Source organism: Pseudochaenichthys georgianus, chromosome 23 (assembly GCF_902827115.2).
Source record: "Pseudochaenichthys georgianus chromosome 23, fPseGeo1.2, whole genome shotgun sequence".
Lineage (NCBI taxonomy): Eukaryota > Metazoa > Chordata > Actinopteri > Perciformes > Channichthyidae > Pseudochaenichthys > Pseudochaenichthys georgianus.
The window spans coordinates 10,812,322-10,834,166 of NC_047525.1; the positions used below are offsets into that span (position 1 = coordinate 10,812,322).

The 21,845-nt window shown below is 40.7% G+C and overlaps 1 protein-coding gene and 1 long non-coding RNA gene across 2 annotated transcripts in view; one reads left to right on the plus strand and one right to left on the minus strand.

The window, feature by feature from the left end:
- lhfpl3 (LHFPL tetraspan subfamily member 3) overlaps positions 1–21,845 on the plus strand; it is a 48,419-nt gene that overhangs the window by 13,813 nt on the left and 12,761 nt on the right. The window lies entirely within an intron of this gene.
- LOC139432964 (uncharacterized) lies at positions 2,251–3,154 on the minus strand. Its single transcript, XR_011642533.1, has 3 exons — positions 3,086–3,154; positions 2,470–2,530; positions 2,251–2,386 (listed from the first exon to the last, which is right to left on the minus strand). It is a non-coding gene; the product is annotated as an uncharacterized lncRNA (long non-coding RNA).

Genomic DNA, 21,845 nt, shown 5'->3' on the forward strand with positions numbered 1-21,845 from the left:
CATTTATTATTTACAACATTTATAATATAACAGAACAATCATTAAGATAACAGAACCGAGAAAGCAAATACAGTAAATATATAAAAAAAAAAAACAAGTATATAAAAAAAAAATCTATACAACAGTGAAAGGCTTTGCTGATGCAAACATTCAAAAACACGCTCTTCAAAACAGGCATGAACCTTAAGGTTTTCTTTATCAATGCACTGCTCAAAAAACATTAAAAAGTCAGACTCAAATTTGAACCTGAACATAAATGCTGTGCTGCCTGGGGATGCTCCAAGCGCTCAGAGAAAGGAGTATGAATGTAAGGTTTCCCCACTGACACAGAGAGGAGGAAAGAATGGCTGGCTCAAGTCAGCAGGAGCAATTTAACTATCACAAAAGACAACAACTCCCTCCACTGGCTTCCGGTAACTGCTAGAATCCACTTCAAGACAATGGTACTTGCGTACCATGCTGCGAATGGATCTGGCCCTTCCTACATCCAGGACATGGTTAAACCGTACACCCCAGCACGTGCACTCCGCTCTGCATCAACCAAACGGCTCGCTGCACCCTCGCTGCGAGGGGGACCCAAGTTCACATCAGCAAAAACACGTGGGTTTGCTATCCTGGCTCCAAAATGGTGGAATGAGCTCCACATTGACATCAGGACAGCAGATAGCTTACACACCTTCCGGCGCAGACTGAAAACTCATTTCTTTCGACTCCACTTCGAGCGATAGAACTATTAACAAAGCACTTGTATACTAATAAAGGACTGGCTCTAGAGATCTAGCTAGTTCTAGTTAATGATATGACTGCCTGCTTATCAAAGGACCTAAACAATAAGCGTTGCTTGGCAATGGCGTGTGGCCGCAAAGTAGCCTACTATAGGCCCTGGCTGCTGCACGCGGAATGGGGCGTCGTCAGATGTGGGCGGGGCTGGACGTCCGATGGGCGGGGTGTATGGATATCCTAATGAGACAAACAGCATCATCTGCTGGATAACTACAAGAAGTAGCCTACAAATACAAATCTGCACTCGACTAAATATAATTTAAAAACTTCATACTAATTAAATGCATGAATGTATTTAAATATACCTTTTTATACCACATGTGCAATGTGGTCATATTTTCTATATTAGTGTATTTAAGTTCATTATTTAATATTTGTTTTATAATTGATTATTCATTTAGTCAGTTCTGTGCATACTCATATCTAGTCCATATATTTCAAATGATACATTGCACTGCATTTCATAGAATGATAGAAAAAGCATTTATTATTTACAACATTTATAATATAACAGAACAATCATTAAGATAACAGAACCGAGAAAGCAAATACAGTAAATATATAAAAAAAAAAAACAAGTATATAAAAAAAAAATCTATACAACAGTGAAAGGCTTTGCTGATGCAAACATTCAAAAACACGCTCTTCAAAACAGGCATGAACCTTAAGGTTTTCTTTATCAATGCACTGCTCAAAAAACATTAAAAAGTCAGACTCAAATTTGAACCTGAACATAAATGCTGTGCTGCCTGGGGATGCTCCAAGCGCTCAGAGAAAGGAGTATGAATGTAAGGTTTCCCCACTGACACAGAGAGGAGGAAAGAATGGCTGGCTCAAGTCAGCAGGAGCAATTTAACTATCACAAAAGACAACAACTCCCTCCACTGGCTTCCGGTAACTGCTAGAATCCACTTCAAGACAATGGTACTTGCGTACCATGCTGCGAATGGATCTGGCCCTTCCTACATCCAGGACATGGTTAAACCGTACACCCCAGCACGTGCACTCCGCTCTGCATCAACCAAACGGCTCGCTGCACCCTCGCTGCGAGGGGGACCCAAGTTCACATCAGCAAAAACACGTGGGTTTGCTATCCTGGCTCCAAAATGGTGGAATGAGCTCCACATTGACATCAGGACAGCAGATAGCTTACACACCTTCCGGCGCAGACTGAAAACTCATTTCTTTCGACTCCACTTCGAGCGATAGAACTATTAACAAAGCACTTGTATACTAATAAAGGACTGGCTTACCTAAAGCCAGTTGAGTAGCACTTGAAATGTTTTTGCTCTATGAAACCTGATGTACTTATATGATTCTGTTTTCTTCAAGTTTGTATTTTGTTGGTCGAACGCACTTATTGTAAGTCGCTTTGGATAAAAGTGTCGGCTAAATGCAATGTAATGTAACAGCAACAACATATGTGAGGTAATCATATTTTTCACAAAACAAAGACCACACCATTGGGAAGCTTAACGTCTGTTTAATAAAAAATAAGGAACAGGGAGAGGCTTGCAAAGCTCTGGGAGTTGAGACTCAGGTGCAGGGTGAGGGTCTCATTGCAGGTCTTCAGGCTCCATTGAATCCCCCTGGGGTTCTTGTGCTGAAAGAGAGAGACGGGAGAAAGGGTTAGATACATCTAGCAACCTAGAGGATGGGAAATTGCTGACCTATTTTAAAACGTACCTTGTGTTTTCACTCTCACTTAAGTCCCTCTCCCTTTGCCATCAATCCAACATCAGCTGAGCTGCAACATAATACAGACAGGTAATAATCAACAGAATCAAAGACATAATATGACTCTGCTAAAAACACTCACCCATAAATTACGTTTTTGTTTACTGTTTGGAAGTCTCAAATATCCACTCTAAATCCATATCGATAGTGATGTATCACAAAAGTAGCTCTCTTCCTTATTATTGTGTAAGTTAACTATATTATACTAGCTTGAACTCCAAAATGGATATCCTCATTTCACCACCTCCACCCACTACAATCACACGCCCCAATGTTATATTTAACTAATATGTAACTCCCTCCACCCCGAATAAAAGCACGTTAAGAAGCCCCTTTTCTCTAATTCCACAACGTTGGAGGAAATAACATGAGGAGAACGGATTAATAGGCTGTTCGTGGTTAACGTGTGTTGCTAACTTTATCCGGCATTCTAGCCTAATCTGTAAACGTTAAATATACTGATTGAAGGGATAATCCACTAACATCCTTTAATACACATGTGTAGTTAATTTGATTCAGATGTTCTGATAATATCCGCAATATAAATCTTTAAACGTCTTCTTACCTTTAAAAGTCCATCACGAACAGTCTATTATGCTACAACTCTACTGCGCTGCTAGCCGCAGATCCTCTCAATAGTTTCCCGGAAGTTAGTAGCAAGCTAACTTCCGGGGAACTATTGAGAGGCTCCGCGATCCGCCATTGCTGTAAAAAACTGGTCCATTGGAGTGAACGGGGTCGGACATCCAACCCCGCCTTGTATCCGACGCCGCCCCATTCCGCGTTCCGCAGCGAGGACCTTCTCGCAAAGTATAGCATTATGCATAATTTTTTTATTAGGGGTCAAAATCCCATGCTCATAAAATGCTCATATATCTTTTTCTCTTCATTCCCCACGCCCCCAAAATAAATAAATAAATATACAAATTTTAGGAAAAGTAACGAAGATTGAGAAGTGTGGGTTTTGTATTAACAGAGTTACACATATTTCAAAACGCGAAGTGTAATAACTGCAGTTAGCCTCCCTGTCAGAATGACAAAAGATCCTCAGCCCATGTTTCTCACTACATTGTAAGTACAACTTATTAAAAAGATCAGTTCAATGCAACTAATGTCGTCTTATGGCCCGTCCACACAGCGGCGTGCGTTGAAGCTTCCAACGCTTCTGCCCATTCACTTTGAATGGGGTGACGTCACTTTTAGCCGAACTGCATTTTGGGAAGCGACGTGGAGCGTTGCTGGCGTTGCTTGCTTCAAAAGTTGAGCAATGTTCAACTTTTGACCCCTCGACGGAGGCGTCAGCCAATCGAATCATATGCCAGTAAAAGCTCTAGCCAATCAAACCGCGTGCTTGTGTGTCTGGGGCGGGAGATTCATGTGATTGGTTGTTGGTCGAGTGTCAGACACGCCCGCCGGCAAGGGCCGTTAGTGTTATTGCATGATGTTAAAATTGGTTTGCCATGAATTTAGTGATGCATTGTAAACATTTGAAATGTAGCATTTAAGTGTTTCTCAGTTACAAGGTTGTTGTTTTAATAAATCAGACACTGATGGTGCAGCGCTGTACTGTACCTCTTTATATAGGCATTTTTTCTTTTTGCGCTGATCAGGGGGTACTTGGCTCAATTTTTTTTTTCCAAAGGGGGTACATTATTGAAAAAAGTTTGAGAACCACTGCGGTAGTGTATGGTAAATATACTGCTAACCAGAATACATTGTCTAAAGCCATGTTACATACTGTAGACATAGCTTTGCCTTCACATGCTTACAATGCTAACATGCAACTAGCTGGTGTCATTTTAACCATGTTTACCATTTTATTCACTGATTTGCTTCAATTGTACATGAAACTTGTAACTGTGTAAGCTAACTAGTTTTTTTGGTAGATGGTGACTTTCTGATACGTTTGCATGCTCAGAATGTCAATAATGGCAGTTATATTTGCTACAGTATATTCACCATCTTAACTGTGCGTGTTTGCATGCCAACATTTGTGTTGCGATGCCCAAAATATGTATAATTTCTTCATAGAATTGTTTGGCAAGCAATCCAATATTTTTGGAATTTTCTGGAACAAAAAGTACATTGACATTTTCGTTAGTCATTCCTTAAAGCGATTACAATGAAAAATGTTATACGTTTTAATGAGAAAAAAGCCTGGCTATCATCAAGGTCACATTATATTTGAGTTACTGCCGCTTTATGATGAATAACATGTCATCTTAAGGTGATTATGATTTAGTCTTTTATTAGCCGCGGCGTGATCGACAGATGGGACTGTTGGAGCTCCTGGAGCCGGTCCAATGGGAAGCGAGGGTGGAGGTGTGTCTGATTGAGGAGTTTCAAGGTATTTAGAGCTTTAAGTGTGACTGACATCTCTGATTGCAGAGGAGTTAGGACCAAAATGAGCAGAGAGATGGAGATTATGTGAGACCAAGAAAAAGGAGAAGAACCTGTCGGGGCTAAATATGAATTACGCTCCACAAAATGGATACTCCTCTGTTGAGGTTAAAGTGCAGATAAATCAACAGCAGTGATTGGGGTGTACATTAACATGCCTAAACAAAACATGATATAATAGCATCAAGGCCACAGATGGAGGCTGACTTTTTTTTCTTCACTTTTTAAATCTTTGTATTTATACTGCATAAAATGAACATGAATCCAAATGATTATCATTTGCCATTTCATCTCCAAAAAATAGGTTTAGCCTAAATATGTTGAAGATTCTGGAGAATAATTCCTTTTTTTATCTTTTTGACATGTCAACAGTTTCCCTATAATTGGCTGCCAAATTCCTGATGGCTATTTGTTGTAAACTATGTGCACATTTAATCGGTGCATTGTCGCTATATATTTAAGTGCAATTTGCTGCTGCATAAATTCGATAAAGATTAAGAGTGTTGTTTCATTTGTCGTTGTGCGTGGACCTAATATTCTCAGAGGGTCCATCTCTGTCTCTGTTAACTACTGGCAAACACTTTCTATCATCAGAATAATGTGGACGTCTGTGCTCTCCGATTGCTTTCTATTTGTTTTAAACGCCTTATTTAAAACTTAATCGCACTTTCATTGCTTTGTTCTAGTCAGATGCTTTATGGGGACAAGCATCCTCACAGGCTCCATTACCTCTTCATTAAACCAACTATGAGGTGGCTGCTTTAATGTCCTTGTTGTTACGACGGCTGAGGGGAGTTTCCTCAGCATTTTGTAAAAATCTATCGAGTTTAAATTCTAATTAAACCCTCACTAGGCTTGCATGGAGCAACACAAAAGTCTAAATAGACATGTCTCTCTCTCCTAATCAGCCTATAGCGCTGATTACTGCAGAGTTTGCCAGGCTTCATACATGTTTCATGAGAAATGGTTCTCCCATGTGTGGCTGAAGCCAGTTAAAATAGACGTGCTGCTATGGAAGACCACTGGCATTATCATGAGCTGTGCTGCCCTTTTAAATTGGTGGGATGATGATGGTGATGATGATGATGATGGGAAAGTGTCCAGTTGCCAGCCAGAGGAGGCCGAGATAACGAGATCTTTCCAGAGGTCTCTGCGGGATGTGGACGTGCTGAAGTCATAGGGTTTTATATCACTCCTAATCAGGTGCTAGTTATGGAGCAGTGGGAGAGCTAACAGCATGGTGTTGGGACAAAAATGAGAGGAAGAAGATTGATCAGCAGCAATGAGTCTGACATTCCTGGTGTGTTGTGGAACTGTGCCAGTGTGTATGAAAGATGAGAGGTTTATTCAGACTGAGTGGGAGTATCACTGACTCGAGCCGTGGATGTTATTTTACCGTCTGTTTTGATCTGCTGTTGTATTGTTCTATGTATCCATGAGGGAGCGTCACTAAAGAGCTTGCCTGCAGCTTGAGGGATCATTGACAAATCCCTCAGCAGGGGAAAGTCATAAGCATAAGCTCGTCCCACTGGAAAACGAAACACCCTCTGTTTTTCCTGCTGCGTTACAGTCTTACGGGAAGCTCCAGAATAACAATAACTTCTTCTTCAGAGTTGTTCATATCAGTCTGATCTGCATATCAAAGTCTGGTGGATTTAGTTGTCTCAGTTTTTGTACAATCGCTTCATATTTCATCAAACGACTGCATCCTTGAGTTTAAATAATAATTCAATCATATGCACATTCTGTGTCGTTTTCATACGGCATTGTAGAAATGTTACTTATTTTGATTGAGTGGCTGAATTTATATCCAATCATCCGGCCCATTTTGGACTAACTCCACTGAACTGGCTGGACTTGATCCTGATCAATTCCTCACATTAAGTAATTGCTGAAGTCCCTCCAGTCAGACTAGTTTGCAGAACTTGGATGGGGAAAAAGTCTCAATTATCCAGGATTAAAACAGAGGTGATTTGAATATCTCACTTTTTTCATAAATGAATGCTGCTCTGAGTTTTAGTTGGGAAAATCTCATGCGACATAGAAAGCAAAATGAGCTTTAAGCATGTTGATGCCTACTTTTACCTATTAAAACAGTAAAAGTGCTTTTTCAGATTTTTGGCAGGGATGTATACATCTATAATTCAACATTAAATAAAACAAATATTCTCTATATACAATTCAGCATTTTTGTCTCATCACATCATCTTAATATTGATATTAATTTTCTCCTCCTAATATTTGTATATGTCGTCCCTTCCATCAAATTTCATAACATTTGTGCTTTGAGATTTTCCGTAATCCTGCTGACAAACATAACTAAATAGGTAACCTCCCTTTTGGAATTCATAAGCAAATAGTGCCAAGAAAAATAATAAGAGTGCAGTAAACGTTGGTCTCTGATCGCCATTAAGCTGGACTTCATTCCACTTGATGTTTTCTCTGGGTAAAACGTTGTAGAACAATGAGTCATCTGGAGATCAGCAAAGGATCAGCCCCCCTGTTAGCAGTGACTGTCAAACACAGCACTAAAGTCTTCCACGTCTCATTAAGACTTGATTATCCCGACTCCCCAGGAGTAATGTCATTAGTGTAGCCAGGATGGAGGATAAACAAAGGCTCCGTCCTGTACCACTTGCACACCTTCTCCCGACAACTCCTCATAACAATTCAAAAGGTTTTGAATTGAATTGAATTGAATTGAATAACCTCAAACGACTAAAAACTTCTGCAAAAGCTTCCTGTCAGAGCTAAAACACGAGTGAACTTTCAGGCTTTCCTTGCTCTTATTGGATGTGACAGGCCGAATGCAAATAACGAGACCCCCAAACCAACAGTATGAAATCGACTAGCGAGCGACTTTGTTGCTTTTTGATCCCTCTGGCCTGTTCTGTCCGAGCTCACAGTTGAGATATTATGAACATGACAGCCACTTCCAAGAGGAATGCAGAAGGAATGCTGCTTCCATTGATGTTGGACATTGTCTCTGCAGCGAGTCACTTTGATATGAATTATACATGCAACCACAACACTGGTTTGTGAATAAATAATTACTCTTAGACATGAATGAGTATGTCTCTGTTATGGTACAGTTTATCAGAAATGTAGTCATGTTTGCGTCCAACAAAGTAAATGCCCTTATTTAAACTTGATTCTCAATCATGCAAATGAACCTACAGAAAAAACATCGAACGAACAAGATTCTTCAGACCCTCCTCCTCAATCTGTTGGTATACATCAGTAGTATTACACATGCCCCTTTCGTCTCATTAGTATGCATGACAAAGTGACAGATGACACGCCCCCAATTATGCAAATGAGCTAAGTCCCGCCTCCCTTTGGTCGAGATCCTTTGATGTGAGGGGTGAGGTGTTGTAACAGGTAGGTGTGAAATGCCCCCCTGTGTAGTGCCTTTGTTGTCTGATTCTTTGATGTGTTGATTAAGGCAGTCTCTTTGAAGTTATGCTGTCTGGCTCCTGTCCCCTCACACCCCTTTGTAGTCTAATCCTTTGATGTGAGGTGTTATAACAGGTAGGTGTGATATAAGGCTCTGATGTTAATCTAGGTGTTGATTAAGGCAGTCTCTTTGAAGTTATGCTGTCTGTGCCCTCAAAGTTGTCTAATCTAATTAGCCTTTGATGTTTGCCCTTTGATGTGAGGTGTTATAACAGGCAGGTATGATTTCACACTGGTGTGTTATAAGCCTTTGATGTTAATCTAAGTGTCTCTTTGAAGTTATGCGTGAGACTGTCTAGCCCCCCGCCCCCTCCCAGCACAGGCCTCTCCCCCTTTTCTCCACCCCTTCCTTTGGCTATGACACCAGCAGATAGTGGGGGTGGAATTAGGTGAAAATAGAAATACGCTCAAACTAAATAAAAAAGCCATTAATTTCCACTTACCAAGTCACCTTTCAAAAAAGAAAAATGGCCAAGAGACGCCTCGATATGGGTTTAATCAGCGAGACGCCTGTGACAACTTACCGCCATCCGTCCGGAGCGCCAGTCAAGAAACGAATGCAGCATCTGTGCGGGGTTCAGACGCATACAGCCGAAGATCTGTGCGCACGTTCATGTGTGTTGGAGGAGGGGCTCTGTGAGGAAGTGGCAGATTTCCCCCGGTTGTGTACTTTCAAATACGTAAAGAGGGAAATAATAAAATATCCTATTTCCCCCATGATCTTTTGTCTTTTTTATAATTACTTCACACAACTACAAGGAAACCCAATATGAAGTTATATGAGGTTGTATGGGGGTAATATTAGAATTTGCTGTATGCAACAAAAAAGGTTTGACTGGTGAAAAAGACTCTCACTTTCACAGAGGGCTCCGCCTGCACGTCTCTTGGCCATTTTTCTTCGGGACTTAGCTCATTTGCATAATTGGGGGCGTGTCATCTGTCACTTTTTCATGCATACTAATGAGACGAAAGGGGCATGTGTAATACTACTTACATACTCAGTCCCCCGCTCCATAATTACGAGAAGTTGATTTGCTCTCAATTAGGACCTGAGTGCACAGAGAGAAATAACTTCACATGTATTCTCAACCCAAGGGCGATGACAGAGTGCCGTATTTGTGTAAAAACAAAAGCAATATGTTGTGTATTAACAAGACTTCATGTTTGTAAGAATATTTTTGCCAGGTTAAATCATTTTACTACAAGAGCTCGCTATCTAGAAGCCCTTGCTTGCTAATAATGATCTAACCATTTCATTCACCAGCATGTACGTGGGCTGGTTTCGACTTTTTCTATTTTGGCAGTGAAAAAGTACTTTGCATAACTTCCTGGTTGATTCATATCTTCAAGAGGAAATGGGCTAAACACAGGCATTACTGATTCTGTTGCAGGACACATTTTGGCCTTTTTTAATGTTAAAAAATCCATTGAAAAGATTGGTCTTAATTTAAACTGGAGCATCTGCAGAGTAATCCCATACATGGTGTTATAATTCACTAAAGTTAGGCATGATCCAAGAGAAATAAATCTCTGTTTTCGTTATATTCTCAAGCATTTTACTGTTAGGGACTCAATCAAAGGGAGATACAATTGAGTATGATTCACTTTTTTTTTCCAGGAGTTTACTTTTCTACTTACACTTGGTAGCCAACATTAGAAAATAGTGTCTTTTCTTAACTTTTTCCTTGTGTTTTATTGACTTAGCGAAAAGGGCCATGACACTACTACAGGTCAAAGACACATAAGCCTTCATTTTTTGCAAACAAACGAATGACCAGAAGACAGCAGCTTTTCAAGCGTCCGTTTGATCCATTAGACTTTGTAGTTGATTCCTCCATCGTGCGCTTACTGTCAATAAGTCTCCTCCTCTGCTGCTTGCTTTCACATGTTTCCCAGAGGAGGGGTAGACTTTATAGATTTCCCTTTGGGGAGGGGAGTATCTTCTTGATCACTGGACATGGATGGAAAAGACAGCCGGTTGATTTATCTTCCTCCCCCTGAGTTAGGCAGCAGGACAAGAACGGGGTGACCCATTTGAAACTATCTGCCTCCAATAAGCCCATGTGTCTTTGATTGATGCTCATTTCAACATGTTTGAGTTAATGATGCTGCTGTCTGCTGGTGTTGAGGAGACTGACGGCCAGTCCAAGGTTTCCATCATATATCAGATTCTGCCTTGACATGGCATGTCTGAGGGTGAATGATGCTCAGATGCTCCTTAATTTATAGAAGACCACGCCTCTGTGAAGGTTGCACCACATGGGGCATTTTTAAACTCTGAAAAACAGCTCTGAACTCTCTTTTGAAAGACATAAGGAGGATATAACCTTAAGAAAGCTACTTTTCCATTTAGCAGATATTACAAGTGATGTTAAGAGTGATAAGTGGTTGAAACCATCAGTTCTGAGTTGTATGTGACTATGTTTCTGGTCCCGCTCATGTCTACTGTCACATACTTATTAATGGCATATACTGATTTCTATTGACAGATGTCACTGCTTACTATGATGTGCCGACGCTGTGTGCAAATGTCATGTGGATTCTTAGTGGTATGCCTTTTGACTTGTGTTATATCCCTGCTGTTTGACAGGCTTGTGGCAAAAGAAAACACTTTCATATGCCAGTACCCATCATCTCATGTCAACACTTTGCTTTCATATATAGCAAAAAGTGTTTTACTTGATTTAGTTTCTTTTGTATTTGTTTGCCCCTACTTTAAAACACATTTATATTATAAAAAACGGTGTTAACTACACACTTTAACCCTACTCCCTATATATGTATATAATTAAGTAAAAGCTTGCTCACCTAAAATCTTATAGTGAGACCTCCGCTACAAACTCAATGGAATATAAACAGAATCACATTAAATACAATAAAAGGGAAAGAAAGGTAAGAAAATAATTTTAAAAAGATCAACGACAAAATATTGATATGTTTCTCATTCAAGTCAACAAGGTAAAGTTAGACACGACTTTACGACAAAACATATTACTGAAACATAGAGATAGGTGAAGTCTGCACTGTCTATTCAAAAATGATTAAGAATATAAAATATGAAACTTTACATAAATACAAAAATTTGTGTTGAAATTTAAAATCTAGAAATGTGGTTTATTGATACTAAAGACAGTACAACGTTGCCATCTTTACATGGACCCAGCTTACTCTATGACATATTTATTTATCCCAGTTTTGGATCTCTGTGTATTATACTCTCTGCGTTCTCAGCCTTTTTAATACCAGTATATAGCCCACCCATCCTTCGTTCTGGTCCTCTCTGCAGATCTAAAGTGCATCCTCATTTCCTCTGTGATGAGCCAGAACAAAACTCTGATCCATTAGCTCCACTTCTCAGCAGGACATCTCATTTCCACCATCCCATCCTCTTATCAATCAATACCGTTGTATCGTGAGAGGAAGCTGTTTGATGACTGCAGCCTTTTAGCCATCATACAGACGTGACATTCAGAATATATTACTCTCCTTTCTCTGGCCTCAGATTTAAGTGCTGCATATGGTTGACTGATGAGAAACATAACGGTCATTATTCAGAAACAAATGTTTACCCAAAGAAGTTGCCTCAGAATGGGACACAAATCGGTTCAGGGTCACAAGGCGTCTCCTCCAGCTGGTTTTCCTCCGAGGTAGACGCCTAATTACACTGATCATCCACCGACGATTATAACAGCGGCACATCAGAGGGACCCATGCTGTGTGGAAAACATGACTAACAACTCCAACACTGGAAACATATTGGCGGGAGGGACAGAATCAAAGAAAGCGTAGTAAAAACTGGGGGCAAAGTAGAATACAAATGAGGTTCGAGCTTGAGAGGACTTCAAAAGGCTCCGTGGCTCTGTTATTTGATAAACTTAGCCGGGGGAGTTGAGAAGCGCGAGCTGTGGGAGTGTTTGCATCCCAGTGGACTTACTTAAGATTACACCAGAGGAACAACACTCGCAGGAAGCTCTCTTAGGTCTGAGTGATGTGTTTTTCTCTCTTAGGTGTGTGTTTGTGGGTAAACGGTTGCTTCTGCCCGGTAGTGTTTGTTTACAGTCACCGTTTTCCGAAGGTCACGGATCAGAGAACACGGACTCTGAGAGGGGACGTGTGTTGTTTCAGTGATGTTCGCAGCCACCTCAGCCACCCATTAATGCTTTTCCTCCCTTTGAGCTATCCGGTTGCCATGGAAACTCTCCGTTCTGCTCCCGCTGGCAGCATCCCATCACTCTCACTGTCTCCAAGAGATTGCCAAGGTGAGCTGCTCAGGATCAGCGTGCCCCTTCAGGAGCTGCAGGAAGGATGGGGGCACCATCTGGGAGCTAAAGGACCCCTCATTCAGGTTCAAACTCTTTCCGTTTGGCTGCTTCAGGTCACAGACTTAAGGCCAGGAGAGCGGTGAAGCATCACAGCTGCATGACGAGTGGCAGCATGAGGGTTTCTCTTCTTACATCAATGAGTGGCGACACTTGAAGCAGCACGAATCCTACTATCAGTGGCGTAACAATATGAAGACATTTATATTCATTTCACTTTATACTTAAATATCCCATTCACGTAACTTTTTCTTTGTATGTTCCCTTAAAGGTCACCTATTATGCAAAATCCACTTTATCACGTCTTTTATACATAAACATGTGTGTCCCCTCTGTGTAAAGACATTCTGAAAGTTTCAGGAAAAAAGATTGGCTCTCCTTTTGTCCTGATCCATTTATATAGAAACCTGTCTGAAAATGAGCTGATCAGAATTTGGCCACTTTGTGATGTCATAATGTATTTTTGGGTTAAGTAACCATTAGCCAATCACCAACCAAGATAACACCCATCCACTTTATCACCTGAATCTCCTCCTAGAGCACCAGTGTGAGAACTATAATATATTGATGAAAAAGAGTATAATAGGGGGACCTTTTTAAATCTCTGATCTTGGCTTAACTGATTTTTACAGTTTTTCAACAGAGAGATTACATTAACATTCCTCTCCTGGAGATGGAGATGCATTTGCACTTCCCTAAAAATGTAGATTCAAACAGACCCCAAGTAAACTGTATTAAATAAAGTAGCCTTTTCCGAAATGCATAATATATTTGGGAACTTTTTGATCTTCGCCACACTTTAACATATAGTTCTGTGGTGTTGAACAATGCTTGAGCCGATAAACACTAGTTTGAACAGCAAGGAAAGCTACTAAGTGGCCCTGGTGGTACATTTATAAAAGCTGTTTCCAGAGGTCAAGAACGCACTGAGTCTAACTTTTAAAGCCAAAATAGACGAAAGGGATAAGTTCAGTGATATAATGTAAACATATAAAACCCCTCATGGCTGAGTGGACAAAAGCTCCTGATAAGCTAGTAAAATAACTTTGTTTCGATGATACAAGCTCTTACTGGTTGACCCTTCTTCAGCGTTCCATTGTTCTTACCTGCTTGGTGGATTTATATCAGTGAGATGGAGCTCTGTATTTCTTTCTCCTCCTCAGTCATCACTAAAGCAAAAAGAGAGCAATTCAGGAGTAGGGAGGGGAAAGCTTGAAAGAAAAGAGAAGAACATGTACTCTCTGCCATCTCCTCAGATCAGAGAGGTTCCTGAAACAGAGGAGCAATCCCCTCGACTCGACTTCAAAGGCAGTCGGTTTAGGAAGAAGAAACGGGGACAACATTAAAGATTCTGCCAAAGTTGTGTTCAAGAACCCTGTCATCACTATCTGAGGAAGAGAAGAGAAAGCACAAAACAAGGATTGATCAACATGATTTGGATCGTATTCAAATAATCCGACCATGTGGGTTCTTTCCTCTGCCGACAAGAGAGAAATGTGCCTGTCGTCAATGAGCCATGACAATTACGAGCTTCACCAAGGGTCACTGCAAGGGTGTTGGCTTCAATGCTTAACACGTTTTATTCCTGTCTGGGGTGCAACATGTTGGCAGATTTACTGTCGGGAGTCTTTATTAATAAGGACACCTGTTTCTAAATCCCCCCCCTTGATAAATGAGTGGCTATCCTCCTGTACTTCCACCTAAGCTGCTTAAGCTTACGGTCATACGTGAGTCATGTGTGTCTCATATGGACATGTGGCTGGCTTTAATCCTCAAGTCTTTTTCTGTCATATTCACAGCACTGAGGTGTCCTGACACTCGTCTGTACAAATCCAAATAGCAGTCTGCAGGCAGCCCGTCACCATGGCGATGCAGCGGGGGAGCGATCTCCTGCTCCCCGAAACATAGTCTGTGCTCAGAGGAAATCAGAGAGAGCTTTGATAAAAACTCGTCTGAAAAACTCTGTTCCAAGTAAGACCAACTTCAAAGAAGACGAGGCGGCGTTTGGAAGAAACTTCTGAAGCCGTCTCCAGTGAACCGAGAGACAGCAGGGGGGCGGCATGCAACAGAAAGCAAACAATACCGCCACCCAGGAGGATTATCAGAATAACTTTTATGCTGATTATTTCTAAAATAAGAAGGAATGTTTCTGTGGCACTGCATGCCGAGTTGTTTAAAAAAAGAAAAAGGGGCCACTAGGTGTTTTTAAGTAGCTTGCAAACACACTTGTGAACACATTCTCACATCTTCAGTGCAACAACATTGTCTACTCTTTTTCTTTGAAGGAGTTCCACCGCTACTTCTAAACAGGCATTGTCCAATTTGTGTTTAGCAATTGTAGCGAGGCCGGTCAATATTTAGACCTCCACAGAGGTTGAAACTTTGAGTGTATGTGTAAGAAGTGGAATAAACGTTGTTTGCTCTAGCTAGACTGCAAACGTTAGCAGCTAACTAGCTTACTAACTAACTACTAACTGCAACATTCAAATCCAAGAAGCATTTCCTACTCTGTGGATAAATAAGTTCCAGATATCTATTTGGAAGCTGGTCCTGTGTTCTACACTAATTCAAGTTTCCTATGTTCTTGTTATAAACAAAGTGTAAGAAATTCACAAGGGCTACCAACACAAGCAGCACACATTAGCTTGATAGATTTGACAGTATTGATGCCTGAAAAAACACTTAAAGCTTTTCTCTACTTTTGTCTAAACCCAAGACTCATCATTTTAAAGTTGCTCAAAGAAAGTTGTAAATGAATCATTTTAAACCGCTATAAACCGTCAATGCAGAGTTACCTTACCTTAAAATAAAGGTGTGTATATCCTTGAAAGGTCAGCTGGTATAAATGATAAAGCACTGATAATAAAATAAGTCTTCAGTTTGGCCTGCGCTGGATATAGACCTCTCATCTCAGACATAATTAGATTGTAAATTTGAATCTCAATCAATTTTACAGCACACTCTTCCCCAGGAACAATCCCCAAAGTAGCTTGTCTTTGACACAGAGTTAAGTACTATTTTGCTTTTCAATACATTTAAGGAGGACAGCCTAATGGCCGTTGTCAAACTAGGGAGTAATATTAAGAGTTAAACGTTTTTTTTGCCTCCACTCGACTTGACAGTCCGTCTGCTTTATGTCTTTGAAGTGAGCTTTCTCCGTCTGTGAGCCATTCTCTGATCTGATGGAGGGCAGTGGTCTGTCTGGCGCTGCATTTTTAAACAGCCACTTTCATTCCCTTCATGTCTAAAATGAGGTGCATTGGTATTCCAATCTTGTAGTGCTTGTTCCTGCCGCCTCCCTCCAACCTTCATTTCCAATCCTCACCTGAAAATGACACATAAGTGAGACAGAGATCTTACAATATCAATCACTTTCAGATTCCGCCATGACACCTCGTGATTAATAATATCATCATCACAATGCTGCAGTTTTTCTCTCCTACCTTCTCCATGCAGCCACTCATGTGATTTTAAGCCTGAGCTTCAAAGATTAAGCACCTTTTTTTATTTCCCCCCCCATTTCCTGTCTTTATTCTCTTTCCTGTCCCTTCACCTTTAGTCTGTGCTTCATCTTGCTCACATCTCCATCTTCTTTTCATCCTCCACTCTTCGTTGTTGTGCGAGATGGGGAGGGAACATCTTTTGTCCCCCCCCCCCCCCTCTGTTTGCAGGGTGGTTTAAATATGAGACCATGTTTATATTAAATATTGATAAGTACTTTATATTGAGGATCCTTTTTTGCTATGTAAATGCAGGGTGGATATAAGAGCCTTAGCTACAATAGAGGACTCAGACATTTAAGGATCGTACTTGATCACACTAGTATTTCAAGACCCTCCTTATGTGTAGTATCTAATACTTTTTAGTCCCAAAGAGGATTTAATCTGTACAGTTAATACAACAAACAAACAAAAGTATTTTGAGTGTTTTTCTTTTTACTGGTGTTTGGAAGATTTCTAAAATCCTGCCTACAGTCTGTGAGAGAACTCAAAGATAAGATGTGGAGTCTTGTAGTATGAACAGATATTGCAACACAGATTTTCATATGGTATTTGTATTTTCTTGTAAACTTTCTTGTTGTGTGTTGCCCTAGTGTGCTTTACATAATGTTTTGGATGAATGATGTTCTCCTGTTATTATTATCTACATCTCTTATGAACACAAATGGGTACCATTGTGATTTAATTTTGGCTCAGTTGATCTTTTCACCAGCTCTCTGTAGTGCTGAACAAAGCGTGACGCTCATGCCAACATTCATTAAAAATCCCTGAATATATAGATGTTAATGGGCTGAGTGTGCAGTCATTAACTTCAAACTAAATATTTTTTAAATGTTAAATTATATCTGCTCTAGCATGGTTTTCATTGTGGTGAATGTTGTACGTTCAGCTTAGTCTTAAGGTTTACTTTAAAGATAGAAAAATAAGTTTAATTACAAACATATCTTGTTAATCTGAGTACAATCTGAGGTTGAAACTGATATTTTAATTAAAATGTTCAGGTTGTCCCTACCTACATGTGTATACGTTCTTGTACCTAGCAACATGTGAGTCACTGTGCAGCGGCCTCAGTGCAGCCCATTAATCTGCAGCGGTCGTTAGCCAACCCTGTGGAGCTAATACTAGAGGTGTTAATTAGGGTGGTGGTATACGGCTGGATTTGTGTTGCAGATCATGCTCCCTTTCCTCTGTCTTATCTCCCAACACACACACACACACACACACACACACACACACACACACACACACACACACACACACACACACACACACAATGAGGACTCAGAAGGGATCAGGGCAGGGGGTGCAGAGCGAGAGGATGGGGTATTTTGTCCTCATACCTGCTTACATCTGCCAGTATCTGCCCCAATTAACTTCCTTTAATATCATTACCCACGGTGCACCTTGATGCTGATTCTCAGTGCAAGACACCAGCGCTCACTCCCCCTCAATAACCGTGACGTTTAAAGGAACACGAGCTGCATAAAGGTGTGTGTGTGTGTGTGTGTGTGTGTGTGTGTGTGTGTGTGTGTGTGTGTGTGTGTGTGTGTGTGTGTGTGTGTGTGTGTGTGTGTGTGTGTGTGTGTGTGTGTGTGTGTGTGTGTGTGTGTGTGTGTGTGTGTGTGTGTGTGTGTGTGTGTGTGTGTGTGTGTGTGTGTGTGTGTGTGTGTGTGTGTGTGTGTGTGTGTGTGTGTGTGTGTGTGTGTGTGTGTGTGTGTGTGTGTGTGTGTGTGTGTGTGTGTATTTATAATACAACAAACATATAAGTAATTTTGAATGCAAAAATATCAGAAGCTGTGCGGAACCTTTCAACATTTAGATTTCCTGCTTTTTATACCATATGCTGAATTGCAAAATACTTAAAATGCTTTAATGGGAAGCTAATCTCCAGATTCATTGATAACAAGAATACAACGTTACTTAAAGACTTTCAAGGAGCTATCGCCACTGTAAAGTGTCTTTGAGCACCTGAAAAAGCGCTTAGAAATCAAATGTATTATTGTTATTATTTAAGACTGGTGATATAGAAATGTACTCCAGGGTGACGTCACTGTTAGAACAGTTCCTCGTTCAAAGATACATTTAAGTCTGTTTCAGTCCACTTTCAAAACACTCGTTGTGTAATAATAACCCTTTATTCCAGCTTTACTTTAGTTAATTGCAGTAAGAAAAACAGTCCATTTGTATTCAAAAGAATCTAATCATTCCTATTGAGGAATCCATCACACCTTATCTGTTCAATACTGAAATGACCAAAGAGGAGAAAGATGAAGAGTGCGATGTAGCTCTGCTCAGTAACTCACCTTCTCATCGGTTAATCGTTGTTCCTTTGCGTGAGCTTCGGATCATTACTCACCACCTCCTGCTTTTATTGATCTACTACCACAATCAAAAAAAACTTCACTGAAGAAACCTGTCTCTAACATTTCTGAAGAGCCTGTGAGTTGATCATATTCATTTGAAGCGTTAGATATTTTCTTTTCCTACTAGTCTGAATGTTACCCTGAGCTCCTATGTGTTTGAAAGCATCACTCATTGAAAGTGCTGAAAAGAGCTGACATGATTCCCTGTTGGATGATTTCCCATTACCCTTTATAATGTGAAATAGATTGTGCAGGCTGTAGTGAGATGAGAATTTATTTATAAGGAGATGAGTATTTTTACCCCGTTGGCCTCCCCCTGTTGTTATTGCTCATTACACTTTAGCTGAACAGCAATTCTGTGCAAGCCTGAAACAAAACAAATGTGTCAAAGATAAAAGATTGCCCTCTGCCTACTTTAGAAACATTTGAATGCCATTTTGGGAATAGACATGACTGCTTTTATCTGCTGATAAAAGCAGAGAAAATAAATCACATGTCTGCCAAAGCTAAAAGATTAGATTCAGTACATTTTGGTAAACAGGGAGAAAAGTGCTTTGCAGGAAGCATTTACGTATTGAAAATGGAAGGATGATGCAACAGTCACTGAGAACTATTTATTTATTTTGTACATTTATGCAAAAGCATAAATGTGTGAAAAGAGTGAAGACTGCATATTTACCTTAGGTACTACACACACACACACACACACACACACACACACACACACACACACACACACACACACACACACACACACACACACACACACACTTTTAAGGCACTGAACCTGAAGGCTGTCTCTACTGCACAGCAATGGCATTCAGATGAGTCAGAAAAAACAAACCCCAGGTCTCTCTGATCCCCTGTATTCAAACTCTGCGGGAGAGTCGAGGTTTGCTGTTGATACTGCTTGCTGTTCAACTCATTCTATTAATATTACATCTGAACAGCCTGCAGGAGCTGTGTTTACACAGGAGAGAACTGAGTGTGTACCAAATCCTCTTATAGGAATACAAGGAAATCAACACTTGATCACTGTGGGAGACATAATAATAATAATTATATATAATATTTTTATAGCGCCTTTCAGGAAACCCAAGGTCGCTTTACAAGTCGGGTAGGGGGGGGGGGAGTAGGGGAAAAAGGCAGACAGGTTAAGGGGGTGGGGGGGGGGGGAAGTAGCGGAAAAATAAACCTATTAAACTAACTATACAGTGGGGAAAGCCTTGGTAAAAAGGTGCGTTTTGAGGGCTTTTTTGAAAATGTCCAGGGTTGGGGCGCTGCAGATTTCGGGGGGGAGAGAGTTCCAGAGGGTGGGGGATGCCACACTGAAGGCTCTGTCACCAAAAGTCCACAACCTGGTGCGGGGGGTGGAGAGGAGATCCTGTCCAGATGATCTTAGCTTCCGGGATGGAGTGTGGTAGCGGAGAAGGTCAGACAGGTATTGGGGGGCGAGGGCATGGAGGGATTTGTAAGTCAGAAGAAGGAGTTTATAGGTGATACGGTGCTTGACTGGGAGCCAGTGGAGGTGGATCAGGGTGGGGGTGATGTGCTGCCGAGTTCTGCACATACTGGAGCCTGTCCAGGGCTTTACTGGGAACCCCGAACAGGACTCCGTTGCAGTAATCCAACCGGGAGGAGACGAATGCATGAATGAGGGTCTCGGCCACGGAATCAGAGAGTGATGGTCGTAGACGGGAGATGTTCCTGAGGTGATGGAAGGCAGACTTAGTGACGGATTTGATGTGTGACTGAAATGAAAGAGTGGAGTCAAGGATGACACCCAGGTTACGGACTTCGGGAGACGGGGAGATGGAACAGCCGTCAATGTGGAGGAGGAGATCCCCAACCTTCCGGAGCAGTGCTTTGGGGGTCACAATGGGGACATGGGGTGAGTTTAGCATTTTGTGAATATGAAAAACTATTTCCTGGAGTTCCGAATAGTCCAAAATGTTAATGAAGACGTCCTTACGTGATCCATTTTGAGAAGCCTACTTTTCAGATTGAAAGGCGAGAATTAACCTGTGGATAATATAACTTTTGTGAGATTTTAACAAAGCAGTCCTGTACCCGAATCTTGTTTAAAAAAAAAAAAAAAAAAAACATTGAGAAATTGATTTACATTACAGTTTTTTAGCGGTAACATTTTTACCTAATTGTGGCAGTAGATGGCGTATAAGGGAATCAGAAAAGTTATTACAATAAGTCCTGTGGAGAACGTGAATCACTAAATCACATTTAATCATCATCATCAGCTTTTATTGAAGAGACTCTTGGTCTATTATTAAAAGACATGCAACACTCAAATATAAATAAAAAAAAGGCAGTTATACCCTGTAGCGTAGGCAGAATTGCACTTTAGGGTGGGCCTGTATAAAATAGGGTGGGCCAGCTTTTTCCAGGGAGAAAAATGACTTTAAATTAGGCCTGGCCTATAATAATAATATATAATAATGCCCATTGCCAAGCATCGTTGTAGCATTTCCCTCCGAATAATGGTCGAAAACTTGACTGATGATAGGAATTCATTGAAATCTGCAATATCAACGTAAGAGCTATAAAGACACAAAAATAACAAATACATTTAGGCTCCATCCGTATTTGAATCACTTTAGCATACTACCAAAAGTGAACTGTAAACAGACAGCAAAGCTACAAAACAGCATACAAACGAATTAGGACACAACCTACATGTTTATATCATAGTTAATACCAACTTTGTGCCTCTTTGGGGGGTGCTAAACTTAAACACAAACTTTATCCTTTACTTTCTCCGTCTTTTTAAGTAGATTAATCTCCGCTCCTTTTCTACATCAAGTTGTTTCCATAGAAACAACAACTTCCTGTCAACAGCGTAAACTCGCCTTCAAAATAAAAGCATCTAAATAACACAGGAAGTTAACCTAAATTACATTTAAGACATATTTACAACTGCAACGAAAGTAACAAAAACAATGTAATATCCTTTTCAGTTTCACAGAACACAAATTGGGTTATTTACAATTGTTATGTAACACTTGTATTGCACTAGGTAACAGCAACAATAGGTTGTAGCATTCAAACCTGCTCATGGACTTGCAGTGGTCCTCGCTTTTTTTATGTCTCCAACGAGTTACGCAGGTGCTTCCAGTCTACATATCCATCCCTCGTAAATGCACCTTCATCTCCTGGGCTGGGGAAATGTCTGCACATTTTACAGAAAAGCGCGTCCCTGCAGGCAGCTCTCTGCCTCTCTCACGTTACTATGGCGCGCGCCGGAACCAACAACCAGTTTTACCGTAAATGAG